The sequence below is a fragment of the Mobula hypostoma genome, chromosome 4 (assembly GCF_963921235.1).
Source record: "Mobula hypostoma chromosome 4, sMobHyp1.1, whole genome shotgun sequence".
Classification (NCBI taxonomy): Eukaryota; Metazoa; Chordata; class Chondrichthyes; order Myliobatiformes; family Myliobatidae; genus Mobula; species Mobula hypostoma.
In genome coordinates, this window is record NC_086100.1 from 24,509,223 (window position 1) to 24,524,076 (window position 14,854).

Here is a 14,854-nt window from a genome sequence, read left to right on the forward strand (position 1 = left end):
AGTAGAGTCCCAGAGCTATGTTACCGTCAGCTGATGCCGTGCTGTTTATAATTTCCAACATTTTTCAAGTGTTAAAGTGGTTCTCTGCCGCTCGGCTGACGGCCCAAGACATGACATTGAACGCTTAGGAGGCATAATTAAATATTTCAAGCACAAAATCACTGCACTGTAGGTAAAACCAACAAAAGTTTAAGATCGCGCTTCCACACCTTGCCAAAACCAATGCGAGAGTGGCGGGAGTGAAATTGTGAGGCGCGCGCACCTGGTATTGGCGGGAAGGCAGTGCTCCTCGCATAACTGTGAATTCTGGACGCATATAACGAGACGTTGGTAGAAATAGGTTCCTCGCATAACTGTGACTCCGCATAGTCTGAAGACGCATATAACGAGGATAGGGTGTACCACCCTTGATAAAAAAGTTGCCCCTCGAATTCCTGTTAAATTTTTCACCTCTGTCCTGATGCCTATGTCCTCTAGTTCTTGATTCCCCAACCTCGGGGGGGGGGGAACAATTTATACAGTACCGTGCAAACATCTTAGGGACATATATATGGCTAGGGTGCCTAAGACAGTTGCACAGTACTGTATTTGTCAACATGGAGTGGAGGGCAAGCTTGTAAATCTGGCAGGAGCAAAGGATGTTGAGTATGGAGAGGAGTGTGTGACAAGTGGCAGAGAAGGAAGTGACAGGGGTGCCAATGCTGTTAGGAAGGGAGTTCAAGGATCTTGACCCAGTGAAAATCAAAATAAAAAATCTGCAGATACTAGAAATTTAAAATAAAAAAGAAATTGCTGGAAATACTTAGCAAGTCAGACTGTTTTTGTGGGTAGAATCCATCCTCTACATTTTTTAGTAATCGCCCAGTCTACATGTAGACTAAAAGCCCCCGTTACACAGTGTATTCCATGCACTATTTTGCAGGGTTTGCTTGAAGGGCCGTATATCGCTTACAATTATTTTTGCCCACATTGCTAATAAGCTCCAGTTAATTGATTTTATTGCTAAACCTACCATCTGCTAAGTCACAGTCGTTTCTAATCACTGTACAGATGCCATCCCGTACCCTATTTTCTTTACTCTTTGATTTTCTACCCAAATCTTGAATACCCTGGAACATGCAGTTCTGAATTTCAATCATCCACTTTTCATAATCCAAATAGGTTATACTCATTTATGCCTATTTATATTGTTAATTCATCCACTTATGGTAGACGTAGCATAGAAACATAGAAAATAGGTGCAGGAGTAGGCCATTCGGCCCTTCGAGCCTGCACCGCCATTTATTATGATCATGGCTGATCATCCAACTCAGAACCCCGCCCCAGCCTTCCCTCCATACCCCCTGACCCCTGTAGCCACAAGGGCCATATCTAACTTCCTCTTAAATATAGCCAATGAACTGACCTCAACAGTTTCCTGTGGCAGAGAATTCCACAGATTCACCACTCTCTGTGTGAAAAAGTTTTTCCTAATCTCGGTCCTAAAAGGCTTCCCCTCTATCCTCAAACGGTGGCCCCTCGTTCTGGACTTCCCCAATATCGGGAACAATCTTCCTGCATCGAGCCTGTCCAATCCCTTTAGGATCTTATACGTTTCAATCAGATCCCCCCTCAATCTTCTAAATTCCAACGAGTACAAGCCCAGTTCAACCAGTCTTTCTTCATATGAAAGTCCTGCCATCCCAGGAATCAATCTGGTGAACCTTCTTTGTACTCCCTCTATGGCAAAGATGTCTTTCCTCAGATTAGGGGACCAAAACTGCACACAATACTCCAGGTGTGGTCTCACCAAGGCCTTGTACAACTGCAGTAGTACCTCCCTGCTCCTGTACTCGAATCCTCTCGCTATAGATGCCAGCATACCATTCGCCTTTTTCACCGCCTGCTGTACCTGCATGCCCACTTTCAATGACTGGTGTATAATGACACCCAGGTCTCATTGCACCTCCACTTTTCCTAATCGGCCACCATTCAGATAATAATCTGTTTTCCTATTTTTGCCACCAAAGTGGATAACTTCACATTTATCCACATTAAATTGCATCTGCCATGAGTTTGCCCACTCACCCAACCTATCCAAGTCACCCTGCATCCTCTTAGCATCCTCCTCACTGCTAACACTGCCACCCAGCTTCGTGTCATCCGCAAACTTGGAGATGCTGCATTTAATTCCCTCATCCAAGTCATTAATATATATTGTAAACAACTGGGGTCCCAGCCCTGAGCCTTGCGGTACCCCACTAGTCACCGCCTGCCATTCTGAAAAGGTCCCATTTAGTCCCACTCTTTGCTTCCTGTCTGCTAACCAATTCTCCACCCACACCAATACCTTACCCCCAATACCGTGTGCTTTAAGTTTGCACACTAATCTCCTGTGTGGGACCTTGTCAAAAGCCTTTTGAAAATCCAAATATACCACATCCACTGGTTCTCCCCTATCCATTCTACTAGTTACATCCTCAAAAAATTCAATGAGATTCGTCAGACATGATTTTCCTTTCACAAATCCATGCTGACTTTGTCCGATCATTTCACCGCTTTCCAAATGTGCTGTTATCACATCCTTGATAACTGACTCCAGCAGTTTCCCCACCACCGACGTTAGGCTAACCGGTCTATAATTCCCCGGTTTCTCTCTCCCTCCTTTTTTAAAAAGTGGGGTTACATTAGCCACCCTCCAATCCTCAGGAACTAGCCCAATAGCATGTATTTAAATTTGGCTATTTAATCTTTTTACCATACTGTGACCCTTTTTGCTACATGTGTGTTGTTACCACTGTCTATTTACGTTGCTTACTACATTTCATTCAACTTTGTTTTCCTCTTCTGGCTCTCCTCCAAAGATCCTAACCCCCTGTCAAACTGGTTTAAACCCTCCCCAAAATCACAAGTAAACCCCTCTGGCAAGGATTTTGATACTGGTGCTATTGGGGTGTGCAGATCTCACCATCTCTAGAAACAATCTCAGAAATGGTAAATGAAGATGCCGGAGTCTGTATGAGGATCTCAGTGGAGGGAAATGGACAGCTGACATTTTGGATCAAGGATGTCTTGACTCAAAACCTTGACCATCCATCTTCCTTCACAGATGCTGCCTGTCTGCCTGAGTTCTTCCAGTAACTAGTCAGAAATGTAAAGTTTTGCACCATCTCTCTAATCAAGCATTCCTTTTCTCCCATCGTCTGTTTCTGTACTTAATAGTATGGGACACAGAGATTACTACCTGTCCTGCTTGGCAACATCCAGGAAGAGGAAGATGCTGTTCCTCTTCCAACTGTAGGAGCTGATCACCTCCTGTCTATTGTGTTGCACTCAGGATAACAAACTCCACACGGCCACTCAACATGTAGCCGTTGTGCACATGGATTATACAAGGTGAGGTCTTCATCCAGTGACAAAAGTATCTCAGATATGCCGTATGGCAAGGACATTGGCACGCATGTGGAGATGGACATGCATGTTGGTGCTTTTCAGATATATGGATATAAATATATACTCAGGTACCGATGCCCGTCCACTCTGTCTTCCTTGTTCCACCCAGTTTCTCTTTCCAGCCATCCTCTGCAAACTCAAGAGTAATTTCACTTTGTTTACCAAATTTAGTGCAACATCTGAAATGAAAATGGATGTTTCACTTCCATTCACTTCCTTGCCTTCATAGTATACCATGAGGAGAACTTACTGAAAACTACAATTGGCACTGCAACTACAATCAGCACTGCATGCAAAGGCAGTACCTGAGAACCGAACTGCTGTTTGTTGTTCGAGTGCAATGACATTGAAAGTGATATGATTTCTCTCTGTTTACCAGATCGCAAGATTGGGTCACATCTACAGATTGAGGTCCCTGACCCTGGAGATTTTTTCAGTCTCAAGATTATTTGCACCTGTTTGACATTCCCCTTCCAGCGATGGGGTGTCTGCCTACCGTGCATGGAGAAAAGCAACAAATGATGTCGGAAGCATAACACAGCATGATATTCTTGGCATTCTTAAAGAATGCATTTGAAGTTCTTTTCCCTGTAATGTGGAAAAATCCTTATGTAGTACTTCGCTTGCAGAAACATATAGACATTAGCAATCCTGGGAGATAGGAATCCAATGGGTGGCTGTTGTACTACAGCGTTGCCATGGTTAAAATGTCAAATGCTATGGGACAATATTGCATTGTTCTATTATTTGGCAGTGAATTTCTCTGAACTCTTTCAATCTTCATTATCTTTCCTATAGATAGGTGACCAAACTGCACACAGTACTCCAAATTTGGTCTGACCAACATCTTATACAACTTCAATATAAATCCCATCTCTTGTACTCAATACTTTGATATCTGAAGGCCAACATGCCAAAAGTTCTCTTTACAACCCTATGAGGATGCAGGTAAATGGCATAAAGCTTATCTCATGGTCAAGTACAACATCCTAGTGGCAAAGATTCTATTTTGGTTCACACCTACACAGTTGAGGATTCAGCTGGTGGTGTGACAATGCAAAAAGAAAGTACTGGAGAAATTAAACAAGATCAAAAACTGACAAATTCCTAGTATGTGGTGGGCTGTTACCTGATGTGGTCGTCTTAAAAGACTTGACTGCAGAGCAATATTTCCAGCATCTGCAGATTCTCTTGTGCACAGAGGTAGGTTATACAGTGTTTATGAATTTTCTAGAAGTTCTTGGATTCTGCAACAGCTGCTCAGGATGGAGGGTAGTAAATGTGACCCTGTTTTTCAAGGAGGGAAGGAAAAAAAAGAAAGAAAACATTGGGTCAAGCAACGTAACATCCGTACCGAGAAAATGCTGTTAATAGGAACATGAAAACATTTGTTGGTTGAGTCTACTCACAGTGTGATTTAATGTGAAGTTACCCGATAATTAAGTCTGTTCAATGTGGCTTTATAAAATAAAAACCACATTTGGCAAATCTGAATTTTTGGTGGGGTAATCAGCAAGCTATACAGTGCATGCAGTATACTTTACAGGTAATATATTAGCATTGATTAAGATTGGCTAGCAGGCTAATGGACAGAAAAGAGAATAATTTTCAGAGCAGTAGATTGTAACTCATGGAATGCTTCGAGGATCACTGCTTAGGTCTCATCCTCAGCAATCAATAACAATGACAGATTAAGGGACCAAGTAGAATGTATCTTGCTAAAATCCAGCATCTGCAATTTTTCTTGCTGTGTGGCCTGTGAGTGTTTCCAGCAGTTTCTGTTTTGTTCCAGATTTGCTGCATTGGCTTTTTTTGTGCTCCAAATATTGTAGGCAAGTTTGCTAATGATAGGTACAAAGGTGGGAAAAAATGCAGTGGATACAACAGAATGTGCACAGAAAGTTGGCAGATGGAGTGTATTGTAGGGAAATGTGAAATATCAGGGGGAAGGAAATGTGTGTGTTTCAGATGAGGGGGAGCAGAACAGATGCAGGAAAAGCAAGGAAGCATTTTTGAAGGGCCAATTGTGAAGCACATCAGCTCATAACTAAAAGAGACAAGCAGAGTCCCCTTTCTGCAGCAGCCGTTTTTGGGATAACCATTAAGTCCTGAGTCTGAGGCTTTGGCGACACAGTTAGAAAGAGAGATAAGGTCCTGTGCGGTGAATATAGGGATTTAGTTAAGAGATTAAAGAGCAGAACCTCTAGGACAGTAATCTCTGGATTATACCCACTACCACATGCTAGCGAGGATAGGAACAGAAAGGCAGAGCAGGTGAATGCATGGCTGAGGACCTGGTGCATGGGGCAGAGTTTTATATTTCTGGATCATTGCAAATTCATCTGGGGCAGGGGTGACCTGCACAAGAGGGATGGGTTACACAGAAACTGCAGGGGAACCAATAAGTACCCTGGCAGGGAGGTTTGCTGCTGCTGCGATCCAGAAGGGTTGAAACTAGTTGACAGGGGGAGGTTGGAACCAGAGCAGCAGGTCTCAGAATGGTGAGACTGGCTGAAGACAAGCTAGATTTCATGAGCAGCAACAATGTAAAGACCAAAAATCAACTTCATTTGCCATATACATTTACTATAAGTGTTTGGAATTTGCTATGGTTGTTGGTGTGACATGCGGTAAAAACAGCTACACTCAACAATTATAAACAATAAAGAATTACATAAAAATATAGTTAGAAGTTAAAGTATGGATATGGAATAAAATTTGCATAAATACTGGCATGTATCTACGATGTAAACAGCATTATAAACAGTGGTTTAAAATGTTTAGAGTGCAGTGTATAACTGAGGTAATAGAGAGGGAGATGGGGAGGGCCAATTAGAATGGTTAATCAGATTAACTGCCTGGGGGAGGGAACTTTTAAGATGTCGTGAAGTATTTCTGTTTTAATAGCCCTACAGTGCTTTTCCGAAACACAAGCACAAGGAAATCTGCTGATGCTGGGAAATCCAAGGCAAAACACACAAAATTGCTGGAGGAACTCAGCAGGTCAGGCAGCATCTGCATCAGCCTGACCTACTGAGTTCCTCCAGCATTTTGTGTATTTTGCACTTTCCAGAAGGGAGGTTTTGGAAAGAAGGTAGTTTGCAGTGTGACAGTGTGCATAATGATTTTTTCCCTGCTCACATCTTCGTCCGGGATACACACAAGTCCTGCTGTGATGTTATCCTACAGCCAATGACCTTTCCTGCTGTCTTGACCATAGGCTGTAGTTTTTATGTTTTGTGAGAGGGTGCTGCACCAAACTAGACAGCAATGGCTGACGAGAGGACGCGCTCTATGTTGCACCAGTATGTTCTGGGAAGATGGAATTTTACCAACTGTAACAAGAAGTACATCCTGTGCTGAAGGAAGGATAGGCTGGAGCTAAGGGATATAAATAATGTGACAGATGGATTGGGGTGTGTATATTTCAAAGCAAGGAATATTAAGAGTAATGGTGAGGAAATCAGAGCATGGGTAAGTTCTTGGAACTGAAGTTCTGGCAATTACAGAGGTCTACTGAGAGAGGGACAGGACTTGCTGCTGAACGTTCCAGGGTTTTGATGATTTAGGAGAGATGGAGTTGGAGGTAAAAGAGGCAGAAGGGTTACTTTACTAGTCAGAGACATTATCAGAGCTGCAGTCAGAAGCACAAAAATGGAGGGCTCACTGCACAGGTTGTTTACACAAGCAAAGGATTTCACTGTAAGTTTCAATGTACCTGTGTAAATAAACGAATGTGAATGTACAGACAGGTATGGAAAGGGACAAAACCAACATCGTGAGTGACATTAACTGCCCAACAATGGCAAGTTACAGGAAACTTGGATGATGAGGGGGGTATGTAATTTAGAAAAGTATAAATAAGAATATTAAGGTTTAGAAAGCTTGAAGATTGTAATGGAGCCAGAAGGGACAGAGCTAGAAGGGCCTATGATCTGGCAGATAACAGGGGGGAGGATAGGACTGCTGTAGGATAAAGCAGGCAGAGGATGTGGCAATTGCTGTCAGAATTTTGAAAAATATTAGTAAAATATCAGGTATACCTCATATTTTGAAGGCTCTGCCATTTTCAGGCATGTGTCCCTGGAACCATGTTTTTCCACCATTTCAAAATGGTGCCAGCCAAAACAAACTAGAACCTGCTCAGAAGCATCCGTTACACTGGGAAATATTCTGCTTTCAGAACGCGTGCACAGTCAAAAATTTATTAAGTTTCCAAATAGATCTAATTTGAAATTCAAATTAATCACATCATCTATTTTGTTAAAGGCTAAAAATCAGGAATCTTATGATTCGCACGCTTCTTCATCGGAAGTCAACTGTTGCATTTATTTCCAGGATAATTTGATGTCTGAACATGGATGTCAGCACTCAGGATATACTGGATGAAATCAAGGTTTCTCAGGAGCAAGGTGACAGTGACAACCTGTTTTACTTGTATGTGGCCACTCCCGGTGGAGCACCAAAAGACATTCATAAAAAAATAATAAAGCCTTTTCTGCAGGACCGTGGATGGCAGAAGGTCAGCTACCCTAACACTGGATTCAGGTACGTTTATCATTTGGAGTGATTGCTTGTAGTTATTTATCAAAGCACAGAGCCAAAACCATCATGTGTTCAACCTGACCATTGCTGACATCTCCTTCCTAACCCAAGCTGCAAAAATGATCTTGCATCTCTTTTGCCACTTCCACAAGTTCAATGTTCTGCTGCACTATTACTATTGGGAAGAAAAGCAGAAAATGCTGGGAATACTTGGCAGGCCAGGGAGGGAGACTTAGGGTGGACAGCTGTCTTCAGCCTTTATGGTTTGCTGCCCTGTTCTAGCCAGTACTTTATACTACTCCTCTGGGACGGTCCTCTGAGTGCTCCAGCCAGTTTATAGTGGAAATATAGAACACAGATCAGTACAGGTCCTTCAACCCATGATGTTGTGCTGACCTTTCAGCCTACTTTAGATTAATCAAACCTTTGCCTCCTACATAGCCCTCCATTTTCCTATCATCCATGAGACTATCTAGGATATGTTGGGTGATCAATCACATTTGTAGTGCTCTCATGCTGTGTGTTGAAACTCTGACTAAACACCAAGTTAAACTGGAGCCAATGAAGACAGAGTCGTAGTAAGGTTGACCATTTACTGTTCACTCTTCCACATTAACATCGTAAGGTGAAGACTGTTGATAAAAAATACAAATATATACAGCATCCGTTTCATTCTGGAGACCACGCACGCTCTTTTCTTTTAGTGAGTGTCTCCAGCCGCCCCGAGTAGCGGGCGAGGGGGTCGCGTCAAACCACCATCAGGCTCGAGCCCACCCCGCGTTTGAAACTGAAAAGCCGGCACGCGCACCACCCAAACCGCCACTTCCTTAACAGAAGCCACGTTAATATTTTTACTTCAAATACATTCTTATGAATTTACGGCGTTGCTTCTATAATGTTTCTTTGTGGGTAGAAATGGAGCTCTTCACGATCATGCCGCACACATGGGACCCACCTTCACACCTTCTCTGAACCGGAAGTTACACATAAGACGCAGCGAAACCGGAGGTGACATCATCACATGCCGCGATATACCATGGACAATGAATTTACCTTTGTTAGACTGTAACATAATTATCAACCTTTAACTTTAACTAGAAAATAGTTACAAAGAAATCATTTAAAGCGTAGACCCAACAAAGTCAAATAAATGCCTTAAGGGCAACACAATATTTGTCACAGTGACATGGAATATCATTGGAGACAATGATCAGAGTTCTTATATTGCAGATGCAAGGGCAGGAGTTTGGTTGGGGATCTGATGCAGCATTTGACCCAAGCGTCAACAGTTTCTTTCCTCCCACACATGCTGCTTGACCGCTTGACCCACTGAGTTCCTCCAGCAGATCGATTGCTCCAGAATCTGTCGTCTCTGTGTCTCTCTAGTTACTCTCAGTCAGCTATGTTGGGTTAGCTGTGTTCTGAGCTGTTACCTGTTCAAAGCTTCCTGGCAACATTCCACTGACTCCTGGGAACCTCTGCCCACGAGGCAGAGGAGGAGCATTCGGGATAGTATTGAGAACCTTAAGGTAATGCATTGGGTGTGCGCGGAAAGCCCTGTCTAAGTAGTGAATCTCCCCAGAACGACCCACCCGCCAACCTCTTCAGCAAACTCCTCCCCACATTGGCCTCATTAGCTTTCTCAAAGGCCCTATAACTGGAGAGGGAGCAGATCATCATCACTCTGGGGACACTCTAAGACAGAAACCAAGAATAGGAACAAGAAAAACAGGAGGTGTGATTTGATTAATAGATGTGTTAACAGGACAGAAGAGAAGGCAGGAAATAAGTAGAAAAAGTTCTTTTTGGGGTCTGAGCAGGAGGAAGAGCAAATATTTGGTTGAGTGGGTGAGAGAGGAAGAGAAACTACAGACCAACTGACCTTGATCAATAATCAAATAGTGCACAAGCTCCTTGAACATGTTACTGGAGGTAAGATGGAAGAGATGGGAGGGAGGGATTACTTTGGAAATCTAAGCATGTTTGTGCATGAAAAAATAAGGTTACACAAAATTGTTCCATTTATAATCATTTCCATTTTGTTAATTGCAGTAAGAACCATTGCTTTGTTTCATTTTGATTCCAAGCTTTTGAAGAAGGTAATTAGTGGAACCAATTTCAATCAATATATCAATTTTCTCTTTGTGTTTAATGTATATTCCATCAACTTTCATTGCGTATAATTTTATTGCATACCTCATTAATTCTACAGTGTTCAAAAAGGTTCTGATGGGAAGTAAAGAAGTATAAATCACATCCTGTGTTTCTCAGCACATATCTTTCACAACACAGAAATAGGCCCTTCAGCCCAGATGGTCCGTGCTGGCCCCCAGCCAGTCCTGCATTCAGCCCATAACAATCAAAGCCACTCCACCCCATGTACCTATCCAAATGCACTTCAGTTCTTTGTAGATCTATACAAGTTTATTGCACTAATTTATAAAAAAAACTCAAAGCTAATGCTTTGAGATAAGATGTATCTATTATTACTCTGTCCAGCTAGTTGCTTTGAATTAGATCTAAGTAGCAAGATTGTGCATTGAATACCAAAAGAAAGTCACTTCTTGAAACAGGGTCTAAGCATGACAGAATGTATTCCACAGTCTAAATTGTATAACAGCCTCTTAGAGAGATGATGTACAAGATTCCAGCTACTCACTACAAATCAAACCCTATTGTTTCCTGCAGTACCTGGTGCCAGACTGTTTGGCACCAGCCATCTCCAGCTTCTGGCCGGATTTTCTATCTTTTGCTTGAGATGTTATCTGGCTAATATCTTTAAGTATAGCCCTGCAATCGGTATGCCTTTCTCTCCTTTCCTGATTTTGTGAATTGGATTTAGAGCTTTTCCAGAATGAATACAGGCTCCCAACATCTGCATCCCTCACAAAGGTGATCATCCACCAAGTGTAAGGCTAGAAAGGGAACGTAGAAAGGACTCTTAACCACTCAGTGTATGCCAGTTAGCCCTCGCACCGTACCATCTCCAGAATATGCCCACATGATTTTCTTAGCGGGGATGACAGGAAAACATTCAGTGGCGAGAAAAGGGACAGATGCCAATGTCACATTTAATGGCAGCCAGACAACACGTGGTGTCTCCGGCCTAGTGCTGTACAGGGGGTATACTGTCTTCCAAACCTGATTTCCCTGCAAATTGCACACTATCACCACCCTCAGTAACTGAAAATCCTTTTCTTACATCCGGTACCGAGCTGACGTCGAGATGTTTTTGGATTGCCAATCTCAAGGTAGTATATTGTGACATATACATACTTCGATAATAAATTTACTTTAAACCTCAGATTCTAGTGTTTTCACCTGAAACCTAAGTATGAAGAGGAAGTAGCTGCTACTGAAGTTAAAGCTAGAGGAATGAACGATGCCCAGACGAGGCCTAAATGCCCGTCTTGTCTTCCTGGCATCCGTGGAATTGGAGAAGTACTGCTGCCCTCCAGAGCCCACTGTATGTTTAACGTTACCTGCCTTTGCATTGCCATCCCTGGTGATTAGGAGATGGACTGGTGGACTGAGCCAACAGCCCATCAGAAAACAACCAGCCCGGAACGAGCAATTTGAATGAGGTTAAGTTAGCCTACACCTTATTTCTGTAAAAGACGCAAGTTCTGACCTCAGTCTCCTTTCCATTGTCCACACAGAGTTATAACAAATTTCCCATCTTCTCACTAAGCACTTACCTTATTCTCGTACTCTTGATTGGTCAGCTGAAAGGACGTCATTACATGGGGAACTGTGCAGCCGAAGCCAACAAACTGCAAAGAAGGGAAGGTTTTCTACTGAGGCTTAAATTACTGTCTGAAATTTCACCAAATCGACCTGAATCAGTTTTACATGATGCAGACGTAACAACTCGAAGAAGTGAGAGAGTGCCCCTCAAGCATTAAGATCGGTTAAGATTTGGTACCCCATCCACATTTTTTGCCTGATCTGTAAATCTAAATAGATGGTTGATCCCCGTTTAATAGCCAATCATTCAGCAGGGTAGAGAATTGCCAAAATTCACAAGGAAAATTCCTAAAGGTTTGATTCCTTTACCGGCATGTCACTTTATCACAGCGCGGTATCTTTCTAAGATCTAATGAGTACTTCCATCTAAACCTTTATTCATTCAGTCAGAGGATTTGCAAGCAAACATCATTGCCCTAGGCAATTGCCCCTGAGCTGCTGTGTCACTAGGCCCTTACAGAGGGTAGTCAAAAGTCAACTGCAATGCTGTAGCTCGGAGATAACATTCAAGGCAGACTAGGGTGGTTGGATTTATCCATTATATGCTGCTGTTTTTCATCATGGCCCTCGGGCGTTACGTTGGAGCAATGAACTCTAATAGGTATTTAACGTTCTTTTAATTCAGTTATGAATTCTATGCTGTGTTAGACTGCTATACATATACTCATAATTTCCAGGATTAAACAACTGAATGACATAGAAATTAACGAGATTGTCAGCAGAAAGAAAAATTATCATCCAATTCCATAAGAAAACAACATGGAGAGCATTTTTATACACAGCAGAGCACAAATTAACTGATGGAAGTGTAACAAATGTTTCCATTTTCTGCAGGGCTTTGTACTTTTGCCGCAAGTCCGGGGGACAGGAGAGAGCTGACGCGGTGAGAGATCGATCAGAGCTGAAAGGCAAATTGGATGAATATAAGGAAATTAATCTTGTTGACTTCAAGGTGCACATGGTGTTGTCTGTGCCAGTAAATTACAATGAAGATTTTGTCGAACTGACCTCCCAACCTGGGTCAATTGAATGGTGAAAACATAGGACCACTGACAGCTCAGATTGTCTGTTTGCAATGGATCCTGAGAAAGAATTAAAGCTTTATCTGTTTCTGGCAACTCTTTGCACAGCGAATGCTGCAGCATTAATTACTTTCACGAATTGCTGCTGAAAAAATGAGAAAATATATATGTACAATACATAACTTTTAGATATTTTTTAAAGTAGCTTCAGTGTATCCAATATAAGGCATGACTGCTTATTTTAATGAAATGCATATTAGTAAGAAAGGGAAGTGTTGGTAAATTTGTTTGATTATTTGTGGGAGCCCTTCGAAAAATTCAGAGTTGGAAATATGTGAAAGAATTAGACTTTGTTAACTGCTACAAGCACCAGAATCAAATGCTTATCTATAATTAAATGTTGAACTATCTTCCAAAATGGCCAATAATTAATGATAATGCTTTATATTTGAACTTAAGGATATAAAGTACCATCCATAAGCATGTGGGAATGTCACTTTAAATATTTGCAGTAAGTTTAGGATTCCTGAGATAAAATTGTCTTCCTCTTAACGACTATGATATTGATCATCTTCTGTTAATGAACAGTTATAGGGAACTCAGTTTATTCTGTTTGACTCCCTTTCTCTACCCAAGTTCCACCAAGTGTAAGGATGGAAGAGCCTGGATTTATAGGTGATCCCTCTGAGCATTGTCCTGACTGAGCTGATAGCCAGCATGACCTGCAGACTGAAATTGATGGAAAGTTATCTACCTACCTGGCAGCCTTTTGGAGGGCCGTCATGTTCCGAGTTTTATATGGGGGTATTTTCTAACTCATTCGATATTCGTACAGTTGCAACCATAAGGGGTGCGCATTACATTAAATATGATAACCTGATAAAATCAATTTAAATTATCCTGAACAAATATTATTTTAAACACATAGGACAATAAATGAACAAACTCTTGAAATATGATTCCTTTTAAGGAATGTGTTCTTAAACTGATGGGATTTTCTGAATGTCACTGTTATATTCTTCATGTGCAATCCAATCTTCTAATTTGGTCAAACTGGATTCTGATAAAAATGGTATATATCAAAATGGTTTAAATATAACTTGCTATTGCTTAAAAGAAATAAAATTTAGATATTTAAATGATTTATGTGTCTGCCTTCCATATTTTGTAATACTGCTGGAGCTTAAATTGTTTCCTCCCTGTAACGGTAGTCATGGCCAAGTGGTTAAAGCGGTGGACTAGAAAACGATTGGGGGTTTCCCTACACAAGTTCATGTCCTGCTGATGACAGAAGCAGCAGGTTCACCACAGTAACTATTGAGTGTCCCCAACATGTATACAGTTAACATTAAACCTCTTTGGGGTGGCATGGTAGTGTAACAGTTAGCATAATACTGTTGCCGTGCCTGCGATCTGAGTTCAATTCCTGTCACTGTCTGTCAGGAGTTTCTACGTTCTCCCCGTGGCCACGCGAGTTTCCTCCGGGTGCTCCAGTTTCCTCCTACATTCCAAAGATGTGTGGGTTAGTAAATTAATTGGTCACATGCTTGTAATCAGGCAGCACGAGTTTGTGAGTCGCAAGGGCCTATTTACCATGCTGTATCTCCAAATAAAATAAATAAAAACTCTCCTAAATCCTGTTTGCCATTTTGTTTACTCAGCATGCCTGGAGTTACAACACTAGATTGAGATAATTCATCTACCATTCATCTTAAGATATTTATTCTTGTTTTCATGAACCTACTTGCTTTCCAGTAGGTTCCTCTTGCTCTGAAATTCACGCACTCCTCCAAATCTGGTACCTTGTGGGTCCCCAGTTTGAATCACTGTATTGACCCTTAGCTTTAGCCACTGACTAACCCTCTCTGGCTCCTTTCTACTAACTACCTGTACTGTATTGCTTCAGAGCTGTGTGGCAAGCTGCATCAGATATCAATGACACTAATAGGTCCAGTAATGCACAGTCTCAGCTGACCATGTATAACATGATTGACAGTCCTGGAGGGTTTTGCCCCAAAGCATCTCCATAGATGCTGTCTGACCTGCTGAGTTCCTCCACCATTTTGTGTAGTGTTGCTTAATATTTCCAACACTTGCAGAATCTCTTG

The 14,854-nt window shown here is 41.9% G+C and overlaps 2 long non-coding RNA genes across 5 annotated transcripts in view; one reads left to right on the forward strand and one right to left on the reverse strand.

The window, feature by feature from the left end:
* LOC134345173 (uncharacterized) overlaps positions 1–14,349 on the forward strand; it is a 59,996-nt gene extending 45,647 nt beyond the window's left edge. For 3 of the 4 annotated variants that reach the window (XR_010017622.1, XR_010017623.1, XR_010017624.1), the window contains 2 exons: positions 7,771–7,980; positions 12,559–14,349. This is a non-coding gene — a long non-coding RNA (uncharacterized LOC134345173). The remainder of the gene's footprint in view (positions 1–7,770; positions 7,981–12,558) is intronic. The other variant, XR_010017621.1, reaches the window with a different exon arrangement.
* Positions 1–14,854, reverse strand: part of LOC134345177 (uncharacterized) — a 42,098-nt gene that overhangs the window by 589 nt on the left and 26,655 nt on the right. The window contains exon 2 of the long non-coding RNA XR_010017627.1: positions 4,562–4,719. This is a non-coding gene — a long non-coding RNA (uncharacterized LOC134345177). The remainder of the gene's footprint in view (positions 1–4,561; positions 4,720–14,854) is intronic.